We start from the raw sequence: 14,935 nt of genomic DNA, 5'->3' as shown, positions 1-14,935 counted from the left end.
GAATATGAAGACCTGCATGCTATCTTCACAGATTTGAAGAAGGCAAGTGACTGTATCCACTGGGAGAGCCCGATTAAATTGCCTAACCGAGTTTGGAAAATCTGAGGAACTCGTCAGCCTAGTTCGAGTTTTTCACACTGATTCAAAAGCAAACCTGAAGCTTGGAAATCAAGTCACGGAAACTACTACTTAAATACAGGGCTGAGACTTGGAGAGGGTGTGTCACCCATGTTGTTCAACCTGTCGCTCGAAAACATAATGAGGGAAGCTTTCCATAAGATCTTATAGGGGACTGAGGTAGAGGGGGAGAAAATCACACGCTCCCATTTGCCGACGATGTGGTCCTGTTTTCTAAATCGAAGAAACAATGATACGAATTAGCGACAGTGTGGGGGCGGCAGCGAGCAGAATTGGTCTCCTTGTGAATCAATCGAAGACCGAGTATCTGGTGATAAACAGACTCACGACTATTCGAAAGAACCCCAGCCTCCTGCAGTCTGAACCCAATCATACAAGATGGCTCAAAATTTTAAATATCTGTGCGTAAACATTACAAAGGATGCATTATGTGAAGCAGAAATCAAAGCGACGATCCAAGCCGCAAAACGATCACACTACAGTCTGAGTCCGCTCTTTAAATCGCGCAGCCTCTAAAGATATTTCAAACTCCTTTAGTAAAACACATTGATACGAATCGTAGGGCTGTATGGTTGCAAGAGTGTCCGGAAAAAAGACTGAAATAATCTTACAGTTTTCGAGCGAAAAGTCTCAAGGATGATATATGATTCGGTACAAGATGAGGTTACTGGAGAAGGGAGGATCCAGCACAGTTGTGAGCTGGACGGAATCTACAATAGACCAAACGTTATAGGCCTGATGAGAGGCATGCGGCTTGTATTGGCGGAAGAATACCATATGGAGAAATGGAATCGCTGCAGATCGGCATATGGTAGATGGTGATTAGCGAGCAAGGCACAATACAGAATCTAGTGCAAGAGGGGTAAAGTAAAGTAAATAGGACAGAACCGTAATCGACCAGCGGTACACTCATCGAACATATCCTCACCCTATGAGCGTATATTTCTTAGAATCAATACTTCAGCTAAAAGAGTTTAAACTTAGCTCCGAAGACCAGACTCTTTACGCTACAGATTACAGTGATAAATTTGAGGCAACATTTTACGCATGAATTGGAACAAGCGTTCCCGACTTTGAAAAATGTTTTGCACAATGTTGCATTCCTGAATATAATTTTGATTTCCGATGTAAGCCTGAAGTTCTGAAAGTATTAGTGAATGACATCGTCTATAGTTTTACATGGAGTGTCTAGGAAAATTTACACTGTCGTGCTGTTTCTTGCGGAGAGAATACGGATTTTTGGTTATGTGACAACGATACAACGGTAGGATCCAAGAAATGATCGATTCCGAAACAACTAAACTGACAGTCAGTACAAGAGATCATTCCTCTAGTTTGCATGCTTTTCTGCGGAAAAGTCTGTATGTATGTATACTTTACAAACATTACATAACCACAAATATGGATTTGAAAGAAACGCTGCCGGGCCGCAATTGAGCTAAAGCCCACTGCTTACGTCCCACTGATACTAAGGAAAGAGATTCGTGAAGATAGGACTTTACTACGCTAAAGGTTGCCGAAATGTCGCAGCACATCAAACTGGGAAAGTCTGCATAAAACGTTCACTGAATGGTGAGATACTAACAGTGCAGTTATAAAACTTTTGCCATGAGAATATCTACTTGTGTTACAGGATCGATTGCAGTGCCATAGGTTACAGTGAAGAAAATTCGGCATGTTGTTACTGTTGCTAATTGTACACAGGAGCGACACTCATTACTGTCTTAATGACGCAAGTTTGTGCGTTGTATCCCTCTTCTCCTGTTACAAGGCAGCCGAGATGGCTGTGGTGCGCGGAAGCCAGACATGAAGTGGAACAGCTACGGAAACCGGTTAGTTGGTCCGACCTCCTCACCACACTCCACTAACACTTTCTCTCAGCTTCCAAGAACGGTGACAAATTAAGACGTTACTAACTGGCCTCTGTGGAGAAGCAGGTCTCTTAGGAACGGCCACATCCGTAAATCTGTTTTACGTCAAAGATATAAGGTAACTGAAAGGTCGACCACATCATTCAGATTATTCATCATAGTTTTGCAGCTCTTGCAGTAGCTACGTTTGCAGGTTACTGGATCTCGGGTCCACCAGTTATGCAACAAACTGATTTTATATAAATCAAGACGTGTTCCAGTACATTTATGCCATCGTCAGTGGGCTCTCTTTATTCGTTTACGTACACTGTACACATGTTTTATGTAATGACTCTTCTATCGCAATTAGACCTAAAAGCAACTTTGGTCTGGTTTTCTCAGCGCATTAATTTTTTCTACATTTTTGTCTTATGTACTGTATTACCCTCTGTACATTCGTAGCTTGTCATCTGCAGTTAAATTATGTTACTCTGAGTTTGGTTTGAGAGTTAACAAATCACTTTATCTATGGACGTAAGTTGGTTGTACGAAAATATTTCTCAACTAAAGACTACAGAGAGAGAGAGAGAGAGAGAGAGAGAGGGAGGGAGGGAGAGAGAGAGAGAGAAGGGGGCGGGAGGAGGGAGAAAGAGTAAACAAAGTTTTAAATTTGTAGCCAAACTGAAATAACAACAAGGCAACAAGTAAACATCAACATAGAGTGGACACACAGTACTCAGCAGCAACGAAGACATTGTATTTTTTAAAGTGATAAAATGTTGTTTCGTTTGAAGTTGTATGTTTGTGTATGTATTTCAACAACAGGTGAGAATGCCAATGAGAACGGAATTTCGAAACTAACTGTCACTGGTCGCAATATATAGTCGCGAAATACTTGCGTAATAAAGTTATATTTGTAGATAAAGTGATCTGTTAACTCGCTAACAAAATTCACAATAACATACTCGTAATTTAATTGCAGGTGACAAGATACAAATAGACGACTGTTCTATGCCTAGTTTCGTAAGAATAATTATCCCTTAAAACAAGAAACATTGGACCAACTATCCGACTCCTTCAACTGAACATAAGTTTCTTGTGTGTCAATATGTACATATGTATATGTACTTTAATTTCATGATATGTCTGTATTAGCCATACGCCAAATAAATAAATAAATAAATAATCCTTAAAACGTGCTTATGTGTTTCAGAACTGAGTAGATAGCAGCCCCTGACGAAGGAACAAAGGTGTTAAGACAAGTTGGATTTCATATAAAAACAGCTGTTTGAATAACAGACGGATCTGAAATCCAGTAATTATTTAGAATTCGTTAAAATGAAATTATTATCTTTCAATGACACATTTTTAGACAATGTATGTCATTATCATACAGACAAATTAAGGTGAATTTTCACTTCATTTCCGGTAATCAAACTGTATACAGGAGAACATGCTGAGTTCTTTTCTCTGACTATTAATAGAAAATTAAAACTGAGTGATGCAAAAGGAAACGTGAGGAATTCCGATAGCCTGTTTTCTCAATGTTTTCTTAAATTGCTCTTTACGAAACGACATAGAGCTTCAAAAACTGCGCCATGTTCTCGAATAAAATACCACGAAGAACTATCTATGCTGAACAGTTGAAAACGTGGTTTTTATTTCCAACTCATAATTAAGTTGTCCATATTGCAGTGTATTGCTTTCCGTGTGGAAAAATATATCTTCAACCAGACTGTGGGACCACTCAAAAGAAAATTGGTACCTACGAGGACTGTCCAGAAAGTAAGTTACGATTGATCGCGAAATGAAAATCACAGTGAAAATCATAAATGTTTCATTTGTAAAGTAAGCTACACCTTTCAGCTACTTCTCTACGTAGTCGCCGTTCTGACTCAGACATTCGACGTAGCGTTGTACCAACTTTCCAATACTCTCATCATAGAAGGCAGCCGCCAGTGCTTTCCGCCAATTCTCTACGCTGGCCTAAAGCTCGTTGTCTGTGCCAAAATGTTGTCTTCATAGCCAGCGGTTCGTTTGAGCAGAGATTAAACTCAGTGGGAGAAAATTACGGGTTGTATTGTGGGTAATCAAACATTTCCAATTGAAACGATGCAGGAACATCTTCATTGCCCCTGCAGAATGAGGCTGAGAATTGTCTTGAAGAAGAAACCGCACGACAGTTATGTAATGTTGGTTGCATAGCTTCAGGGGAAAATGCTCACCAGGCCCTTGTACTTGGCGGGAGATACTACACTCCTGGAAATGGAAAACAGAACACATTGACACCGGTGTGTCAGACCCACCATACTTGCTCCGGACACTGCGAGAGGGCTGTACAAGCAATGATCACACGCACGGCACAGCGGACACACCAGGAACCGCGGTGTTGGCCGTCGAATGGCGCTAGCTGCGCAGCATTTGTGCACCGCCGCCGTCAGTGTCAGCCAGTTTGCCGTGGCATACGGAGCTCCATCGCAGTCTTTAACACTGGTAGCATGCCGCGACAGCGTGGACGTGAACCGTATGTGCAGTTGACGGACTTTGAGCGAGGGCGTATAGTGGGCATGCGGGAGGCCGGGTGGACGTACCGCCGAATTGCTCAACACGTGGGGCGTGAGGTCTCCACAGTACATCGATGTTGTCGCCAGTGGTCGGCGGAAGGTGCACGTGCCCGTCGACCTGGGACCGGACCGCAGCGACGCACGGATGCACGCCAAGACCGTAGGATCCTACGCAGTGCCGTAGGGGACCGCACCGCCACTTCCCAGCAAATTAGGGACACTGTTGCTCCCGGGGTATCGGCGAGGACCATTCGCAACCGTCTCCATGAAGCTGGGCTACGGTCCCGCACACCGTTAGGCCGTCTTCAGCTCACGCCCCAACATCGTGCAGCCCGCCTCCAGTGGTGTCGCGACAGGCGTGAATGGAGGGACGAATGGAGACGTGTCGTCTTCAGCGATGAGAGTCGCTTCTGCCTTGGTGCCAATGATGGTCGTATGCGTGTTTGGCGCCGTGCAGGTGAGCGCCACAATCAGGACTGCATACGACCGAGGCACACAGGGCCAACACCCGGCATCATGGTGTGGGGAGCGATCTCCTACACTGGCCGTACACCACTGGTGATCGTCGATGGGACACTGAATAGTGCACGGTACATCCAAACCGTCATCGAACCCATCGTTCTACCATTCCTAGACCGGCAAGGGAACTTGCTGTTCCAACAGGACAATGCACGTCCGCATGTATCCCGTGCCACCCAACGTGCTCTAGAAGGTGTAAGTCAACTACCCTGGCCAGCAAGATCTCCGGATCTGTCCCCCATTGAGCATGTTTGCGACTGGATGAAGCGTCGTCTCACGCGGTCTGCACGTCCAGCACCAACGCTGGTCCAACCGAGGCGCCAGGTGGAAATGGCATGGCAAGCCGTTCCACAGGACTACTTCCAGCATCTCTACGATCGTCTCCATGGGAGAATAGCAGCCTGCATTGCTGCGAAAGGTGGATATACACTGTACTAGTGCCGACATTGTGCATGCTCTGTTGCCTGTGTCTATGTGCCTGTGGTTCTGTCAGTGTGATCATGTGATGTATCTGACCCCAGGAATGTGTCAATAAAGTTTCCCCTTCCTGGGACAATGAATTCACGGTGTTCTTATTTCAATTTCCAGGAGTGTATTTTCTAACATCTTTATGCGCTCACTAAGAGCTCAGGAATGAAAAGAGCGACATAATTCTACCTAGTCATACTAGACACACTGCCCAACACATCGTTGCAAAGCTTTATCGGATTTTCATAGTCGTTTCCATTTCGCGACCGATCGTAACTTACTTTCTGGACAGCCCTCGTGCATTAAAACTGACAGGATGGAGCTGGTTCCCTGTAGGATGTTTACGGTCAAGGTTCTCTGTGAAAACAGACGTTTAAATACAAGGACCCTGACCTAGTATCAACTGTGGTGACGTGGTATATAACAGAAAGAGCAGTTTGGGAATCAATCTTTGGTAACAAAATTTTCTAAGTGGACAAATATGTTAGAAGGGTTATGACTCATTAAGCAAGTTGAAAGCGACGATAACTTCACGAATTGCTTGTTTTTTCTAAGATGAATACATATTCGACGCTTGCTGCATCTCCGCAATGCCCAATAAGTCTAGAAACGTTTGGTGCTACGACTGTAACGTTTACTTTCTCACAAAGTACAATGGGCTGGCGTTAAAATAACTAGTATGTGGTGCCAGATGCGTATTTTACTACGTAAAATGTAGCCTTTCAATATGTGCCGGTGAACAACGATTGTAACAATGCAAACGAAACTTCATTTTGTAATGTGTCCTGTATAAAATAACGCCACCTTGATGTTTCACGGTCGCGACCCGGATGAAGCGCGTTCGCTTTCTAACACAGTTAGCACTCTGTGAAAAACAAATGTCTGTGCTAGCAGCTCTTCGAGGGAACATTACAAGGCGCTTTTCACTTTGCTTCTCTCTCCACTAAGTAGAAAACATGAGCGTCTTTATCTTTCACTTAAAAGAAAGCTTCTATTTGCAACACCAGGAAAAAGTTGATAATTTCTGAATTGAAATTCATTTGAGGCAAACTAGATTGAAGAATCATTGAAGTTATGTTTCATTGTTGCAGAAAATCTGTGTGATTAGCTATTGTATGAAGACATATGCAGAACGAGGGACTAAGGCAAAATGATCAAATATTTACTGGGCATTAGTCGGCAAATATAGCGGTTGCACAAAGTAATGTGAACACCTGTGTCAAAACAGTACTGAAAGGTGGCTACACTGAGCCACAGCGACAGAGATCGCTAGAGAGCATTGTTCCGCCGCCTCCACGGGAGTGATTATTGAGATGTCGTAGTAGTCAGTGCTTGTCCAGGACTCGTAGTAGTCAGTTCGTGTTCAGATGTGCTAGTAGGGAGTGCTTGCTGAGATGTGATACTGAAAGGTTCTTGTTCAGATGTGGTAATAGCGAGGCGGTGTGGAGATATATTGTAATTATGAGAGTGATTTTGGTCAATATATGAAGGTAACGAAACTTGATTTATTTTTCATTATTTCCATGTTTTAAATAATGTGTCATTACAGGTTCAGTCAACAAAGCATCTGGCTTGGGTTCTTGGATTAGAGTGTAATTGTGGTTCTCTTGAGTAATTATGGTATTTGTATTTTCTTTAATTAATTCAGTATAATGTTATTTAAAAATTGTTGTGTTGTTGAAGAAGAACCGTGCCAGATGCGTACGTTGAGTCACACTCCCACACACAGAACAGTTACTCTTGTGCTTGTTGTTGCGTTGGTTTTATAGTTGCTGGGGGCTTAATTAATTAACTGTGTTAATGAAAATTTCCATTTCATTCTTTGTTATTGTTCTAAGCAGTCAGATTGCGTAACAATAACAGTCAGGGCCAACCGTTACGAGACTTCGTAATCGGACAGACAGCTACTAAAGCAAAAAAAAAAAATTAAAATTATTTGCATTAATATTTTTATTAAGCCCCCATGCACGTGGCGTCCACTGCTTCGGATCGTCCCTTGGAATTCTTCTGATTGTAGAAATAGTAGACAGTAGGATTGTTGTAGTAATTTGTAGTTAGTAATTGTAGTCTATATTGCATGTGTAGATTTGGTAATTAGCATTCTTCTAATGGTATTTTTCAAAATTTAATTTTTATTGCCTTGTATACGCGTTTGACAATTTAATGCAATTATTTCAATTGTTCGTTAATCGTGTTTGAGGGAAGCATTTCGTGTGAAGGGTATTGTTGGAGATAAAGAGTCATTGTGTGTAATTTTCATATAGTGACGAGTTTTGTATATTTTGTAAATGATTACGCGATCAATGAAAAAGGCAAAAATGATGAATAGTGAGAATGACGAAATTGTTGACATGGCGAACTCGCCAACACAGGAGAACAGTATGTTGAATAATGAAGTGGAAATCAATTTAATAAGTCGGGAAAGTAGTCCGGAACCATTTCAAAATTTTTCTCAATCAGAAAATTCACAGAATACGAGATTAACGATAGAAAATTCTGGAATAGCATCAAACACAGATAGCTTTACAGCTATGACGAATGAAACTGGTTTTGCGGGAAATGTTAGGGGCGAAAGGAATTGCGAACAAGCTAATATGGAGCAGTTGATGGGTGCAATATTAAATTTGGGATCACAAATAGGAACAATTAAAACACAGATGGGAACAATGGAAACACGGTTAGACTCACTGGGATCACAGTTACGATCTGAATTAAAAACAGATAGGGGAACAATGGAAACACGGTTAGACTCACTGGGATCACAGTTGGGATCACAAATAGGCACAATTAAAACAGAGATGGAAACAATGGAAACACGGTTAGATTCACGAATAGGGACATGTTTCAAAAATATGAAAGATGAATTAAAGAAAGAAATCAGAGAAGAAGTACAACCGATTTTGAATGCTCACAATAATAGATTAATTGCAGTAGAGATTAGACAAAGGGAACAGGATAGAGAACAGGAGGAGAGAGATCGCGTGATAGTACAGAAATTTTCAGAGTTAAATTTACAACGTGCACACGATAAGGAAGAAATATTTGAGAGAATCGAGGAATCCGTACCAAATGACAGAATAAATAAACTAACACAACAATATGAACAGTTAACTACCAAATGTGTTAATACTGAAACCCGAGTCGCGACACTTACGGAAGACGTAAATAGACAGAAAGAACAAATAGGTGATTTATCGGAAAGAATTGAGGAGATTTCAGATAAATTGACAAGTCTTAGTTTAAATGGGGATAGAGATTCAGATGATACAGCTCCATTACCATTTGCAGAAACCGAAGAGTACCAGAACATAAATAAGCATGTTGAAAATCAGGGAAAATTTAATGAACGCGTTAAAAGGGAAGTTGAGGCATTACGAAAGCAAGTCAAACAAATTGAAGGCGAAATCGTAGGAAAAGACAGCAGAAGAAATTTAGAATCACAGATAGCAGAGGGGTTTGAAGAAAGTAATTTATTTCATTTACGGGACACAACAAGAGAGCGCCAGGCGCGCGAACTTGACAATAATCGACATTCAAACTGGGACAGACGCGGTAGGTCTTTGTCGCCACGAGGCGAAAACTTTGACTATAAACACTTTTTGACTGTTCGGAAATTTAAGATCTTCCGCAATTCTAAAAATGACATACATCCATGTGCATGGTTAGATCAATTTATGTATGCACTCCCACCAAATTGGCCACTAAGTCACAAACTGGAATTTATGTGTGGATATTTAGAAAACGAACCGGCGACGCGGATGCGTGCACTCATTAGAGATTGTAATAATCTGAATGATTTTTATCATGCATTTCTATCGGCATATTGGTCCGAAAACACGCAAGACAGAGTCAAACACAGTCTTATTATGCAGCGTAATTTCAAACAGTAATTCCGCACGCCAGCAGAATATTTTGAAGACATGATTCGAAAGAATCAGTTCCTTTCCAACCCTTACAGTCCGACTGAATTAATTCGCATTTGTTTAACTAAGCTGCCACAATCCATAAGACAAATTGCTTTAGCCGGAAGATGTAAAGACGACATTGAGACTTTTAAGACTTTGCTACAAGAACTTGAGTATGACAACGACGACGGGACTTCTTGTAATTTTTTCAGTAGCAGTAATTATAATACATTTTCAGAGAAAAGGGATAGTGATCGGAACGGACGTTATTTGGGTAACTTTGAGAATGACAGACGTAACAGACAGGACAATAGATACCAGCCTTATGACAATAACAGACGTTCTAACAGAAATTACACAGACAATTATAATAACGGTAATTCCTACCGGAATGATCAACCATACGGAAACAGTAATCGGTATCATCAAGATAGAAATTATTCATACAGTAACAGAAATTCTTACTACAGAAATAACCAGGGTAGTAGATACAACAATAATTTCAGAAGTGACAGTCGAAATTGCACAAGAAGTAGTTATGCAGACAGACAGGAAAACAGAAATTTTAATAACAGACACAACCAAGAATTTGCATCTAACAGACAGGAAGGACCTAATTGGCATCCTCCACGTGACAGAACTTCAGAGAGACAAGTGCAATTAGTAGAAATTGATCCGCGAAATGACGCGAATAATCAAAGACGTGACGCAAACAATCGACAATGACTAGCAGCTTCGGCTTCTGGCAGCAATATAGACGGTTCAGAAAGTAATGACACTTCGACTTTACACTACGTACGACTGGAAGACATGAGAGACATTTTGTTAGACGAAAAGGAAACTAATGTAGACGCATTTTTACATCCTGTTATTGAAGTATGTGTGGGTAAGAATAAGTTCACTGCAGTTTTAGATTCTGGGAGCCCATTGAACGTCATTAGTGAATCAGTTTTTCGTATATGTGAAAGAACTATTGCCTGTCCCGTGTTACCTATTTCTAAAACTACAATTCGAGGAGCGATTTCTGGAAAAGGTGTGGAAGTTAAACAACAGACCAACCTAAATTTCATTTGTCAAGGATACGAATTTTCTGCTAATTTTATTATTGTTCCATTACTCAGTACACAGATTATTTTAGGTATGGAGTTTCTTAACGCACATAAGGCAATTTTGAACTTTAAAGAAGGAAGTGTGAATTTGACTGTTGCCGGAATGCTGAAATGTTTGAAATTTTTCGAGTGTTTAGCAAGATCTGAATCAGATACAAAATGTTTAAGGTTTCTTACTTCTGATGCTTTTGTTGAGCATTATGACGACAGTGTGTTTATTCATGACAATGACAATAGATACAGGGACGCGATGGATGATGTAATTAATAGCGAAGAATTAATTAATGAAAAGGTTAAGAAAGCTGAAGTGCCAGATGACGTTGCAAGAGAAGAGCTGCACCATATTTTGACTTCACATGCTACAGTGTTTAGTCATCACACAGGAACTATACAAGGCTTACAATATTTATTTAAAGTAAAAGAACACACACCATTTCGCGGAAAAACGTACGCTATTCCTTTGGCTTACAGAGACAAGGTTAAGAATGAACTTCAATACATGTTAGATCAGGGCATTGTTGAGCCAGCAGTCAGTCCTTATACCAGCCCATTACACGTTGTTCTTAAAAAGGATGGGTCAATTCGTTTGGTTCTGGATTCCAGACAGATAAATAATATTATTATTCCTGAAACTGACCGTCCACAAAATTTAGATGAACTTCTTCAACATTTCCATGGAATTAAAGTTTTATCCACGATTGATATGCGCGCAAGTTTTTGGCAAATAGAACTCCACCCTGATTGTAGAAAATATACTGCTTTTTTAGCCTTTGGTAACTGTTACCAGTTTCGGAAATTACCGTTTGGACTTACTGTATCTTCAGCAGCATTCATTCGTAGCTTAAATGAAATTTTACCTGTTTATCTTCGTGACAATATTACTTCTTATGTTGACGACATTCTTATTGCTAAACGTTCTTGGAGTGAGCATAACAAAATTTTGGATTCATTATTACGTATTTTTGCACGAGTTGGCATGACAGTGAACTTGGAAAAATCTGAATTTGGTCGTTCTCAGGTGAAATTTCTCGGTCACATTATTTCTACAGAAGGTATTCTCCTTGATCCAGAGAAACTAGACGCTATTCATAATTATGCTGTTCCTACCACAAAACGTGATGTTCGTAGTTTCCTTGGTGTCTGTAATTTTCTTAGACGCTTTGCTAGATTGGACAATTTGGCCACACCTCGTTTATGTGAATTATCTGGAAAAAATTCTAATTGGTGTTGGGATGAGGAAGCTCAGTCAGAATTTGAACAACTTCGTGATGCTTTAGTTGCTGCCCCACTTCTTTCACATCCGGATTTATCTAAAGATTTTTGTTTGGCGACGGACTCATCATACAAAGGCCTAGGTGCACATTTATTTCAAGAGATAGAAGAAAACGGCGTTGTAGTACAGAAAACTGTTGCCTTTGGAAGCCGTGTTCTCTCTAAATCAGAGAAGAATTATTCGATTACGGAACTTGAAGCTTTGGCTGTTGTTTGGGCTTTCACAAAATTTCGCACATTTTTGTTTGGCAGACATACTAAGGTTTACACCGATCATCGAGCTCTGGAATTTCTTATGTCGACAAAATTAACTCATGGCAGATTGTCACGATGGGCGTTGTACCTACAGGAATTTGATTTTAGTATTGTTTACATACAGGGATCTTCAAATATTGTTGCTGATGCTTTATCACGTGCACCTATGGGTTTGAAACAAAGTGCCGAAGAGGACGGCAAAGAAAACCATTATTGTTTGATGTACATTCAAGGTGTTGCGTTTGAGAACTTTATTTCGTCTTCGCTCCAGGACATCGCTAAGGAGCAAAATAAGGATCCAATCTGGAAGGACATTAAGGAGAAGTGGAGGAGAAAGGAAAGCGTAGCGATCAGACAGTATTATTTAGTTCGCAATGATATTCTTTTCAAACGAAAATCGGTCGACAACTCTGTTTGGTTAGTTTGTATTCCTGATGAGTGGGTCAATAAATTGATTTGGTACACACATTTCAGTTATGCGCACCTTGGTCCCAGAAAATGCTTTCATAAATTACGAGAAAATTGCTACTTCAGTAATATGGAAAAACGTATTCGATCTGTTCTTGCCAAATGCAAATTATGTCAACAGGCTAAGCCGCCAACAGTTTCTCACAGAGCACCGTTGTTTCCTATCATTCCAGCGAAATTAAAGGAGATGGCTGCAGTCGATTTGTTCGGTCCAGTGGTTCGTTCTACTAATGGTTTTGCGTATATTTTCGTAGCAGTGGAATTAACATCAAAATATGTGTGTTTTACACCTTTACGCAAAGCAACAGCTCGTTCAGTATCTAATGCTTTCATCAAACATTTTCTTAAAGAAGTGGGTCACGTTGATAATGTTATATCAGATAATGGATCACAGTTTCGCTCTAAAATTTGGCTTCGTACTCTACGGCGTCGTAAAATTAAACCAATCTTCATTTCACTTTTTCACCCTCAATCTAACGCTTCAGAGAGATGGATGAAGGAAATCAATAAATTGTGCCGTCTTTATTGTCATCAGAATCACAGAACTTGGGATCAGTATCTTCATATTTTTCAAAACATTCTGAATGAACTTCCTAATGACTCAACTTCTTTACCGCCTCTATTGATATTAAAAAATAAAGTACCAACAAATCGCATTTCTGAAATCGTTCCTTTTCCGCCTTCACGGAAACTGCGGCATTCTGAAGTTGTCAACCTGGCTCTACGAAATATTGCATCTGCGGCTGCTAGAAGAGAGAAATCAGCGAAACGTCCTGGTCGTTTAAAAATCTTGTCAGTTGGCCAGAAGGTGTTAATTAAGTCCCACCGTTTATCTCATAAAGGAAAAGGCTTATGTCGCAAATTTTTTCTGCTTTATAACGGTCCATATAGAGTTCGCAAAATTATACATGATAACACTGTTGAAGTAGAAACTCTTAAATCTCGACGCTCTAAGGGAATACATCACATATCTAACGTAAAAATTTTTGTGGAATGACATACTTGTGAGAAACCAACAGTTTACGTAAACATGGAGAGAGTACAAGGATACCGCGCTGTGTTTGGCGGCGGCACATACTCAAAGCAACAGTCAGTCTGCGCGCCGCACAAGGCAGTCGTTGACCGCAAACAATTACCTTCCTACGTCACGCGCCTACAGCAGATCGAGCGCTCAGTGCGAATGCACTGACAGACGTAAACAAATACACAGTCTAATTTCTCCGACTAAATTCTGTATAAAGCTATAAGGACTTCATAAATTATGTTATTAACGTTCAGTATTTTTCAGGATACGGTTGTATAAAGTATTTAAGACCTTCAGGTAAATTCTGTGCGTGTCCGACGTTAAGACGACTTGCTTTGGAGAAAATTTTCAGGAAGAAGGTCATTTCGAAGATGAAACTAATAAACTAAAAAGGGTAACTATTAATTGAGTTTATTTTTCAGGTAACATAATTTCACTTAGGTACGTACTTTAGACGTAATTTGCTGCTCGCGATTACGTGACTCATACTTTGTGCTAAATTTTATGTTCTATGAAATTACTTGTGAAGCGACGTGCTTGTGTACATTTACTGATTTTGACAATTATTGATTAATGAACAGTGTTATTACTTGCGTATATTATGCATCGCTTGGCTGCTATGCTTTTTCACTGACGTCATATTTTTTTTATTATGTGCCTGCTGTGCTTAGTTATTTAAATTATAATTGTCACCTGATTAATTGTGCTGATGTGGTTAGATATGTAAGTTATACTTTGTGATTTATCTGCTTGCGCCTTCATGTTTACTTATTAAGATTACATATGAAGATTTATTTGCTTATGGCGATGTGATTCTAATGACCTGTTTATTGTGTAAGGCATGTTTGCTGCTGTGCGTATGGATTGCATATTTACACATTTCTGTTTTGTTGTCATAACTACTCTTCAATCTAGTATATTGAAATGCTGATATACTGTGTACAAATATAGAGTTTAGGTTACACTGTGGTATTAATTATAGATTGTTCACTTGGCAGAGCCTCGTTGTAGGGATTGTGCTGCATCCACTTGTTGACATTCTGTTCTCTACTGGTATATTTACTCGCTATTGCATGTTTTGCTTACGCTCAGTGCCTTATATTTTTAAGATAAGAAAATGAACTGCTATAATTCGACGAACGACATTAGTAAAAGAAAGTCATAGAAGTCACATGAGCTGAGGTTTTATGGAAGCTGTATAAATTTATGCTAATAGGAAGGAAGCTAACGACATGACAGACCAAAACTAGGTTTAGACCATTGACAGTATTACACTGCATTTTTCGTGAGCAATTGAAATAGGAAGTGACACTTGACACAAGGAATACTCCACATGATTGCTTCTGCCATGATTCTTGAAGTG

This window comes from Schistocerca nitens, chromosome 4 (genome assembly GCF_023898315.1).
Source record: "Schistocerca nitens isolate TAMUIC-IGC-003100 chromosome 4, iqSchNite1.1, whole genome shotgun sequence".
NCBI classification, from domain to species: Eukaryota; Metazoa; Arthropoda; class Insecta; order Orthoptera; family Acrididae; genus Schistocerca; species Schistocerca nitens.
This window is presented reverse-complemented; position numbering follows the sequence as displayed.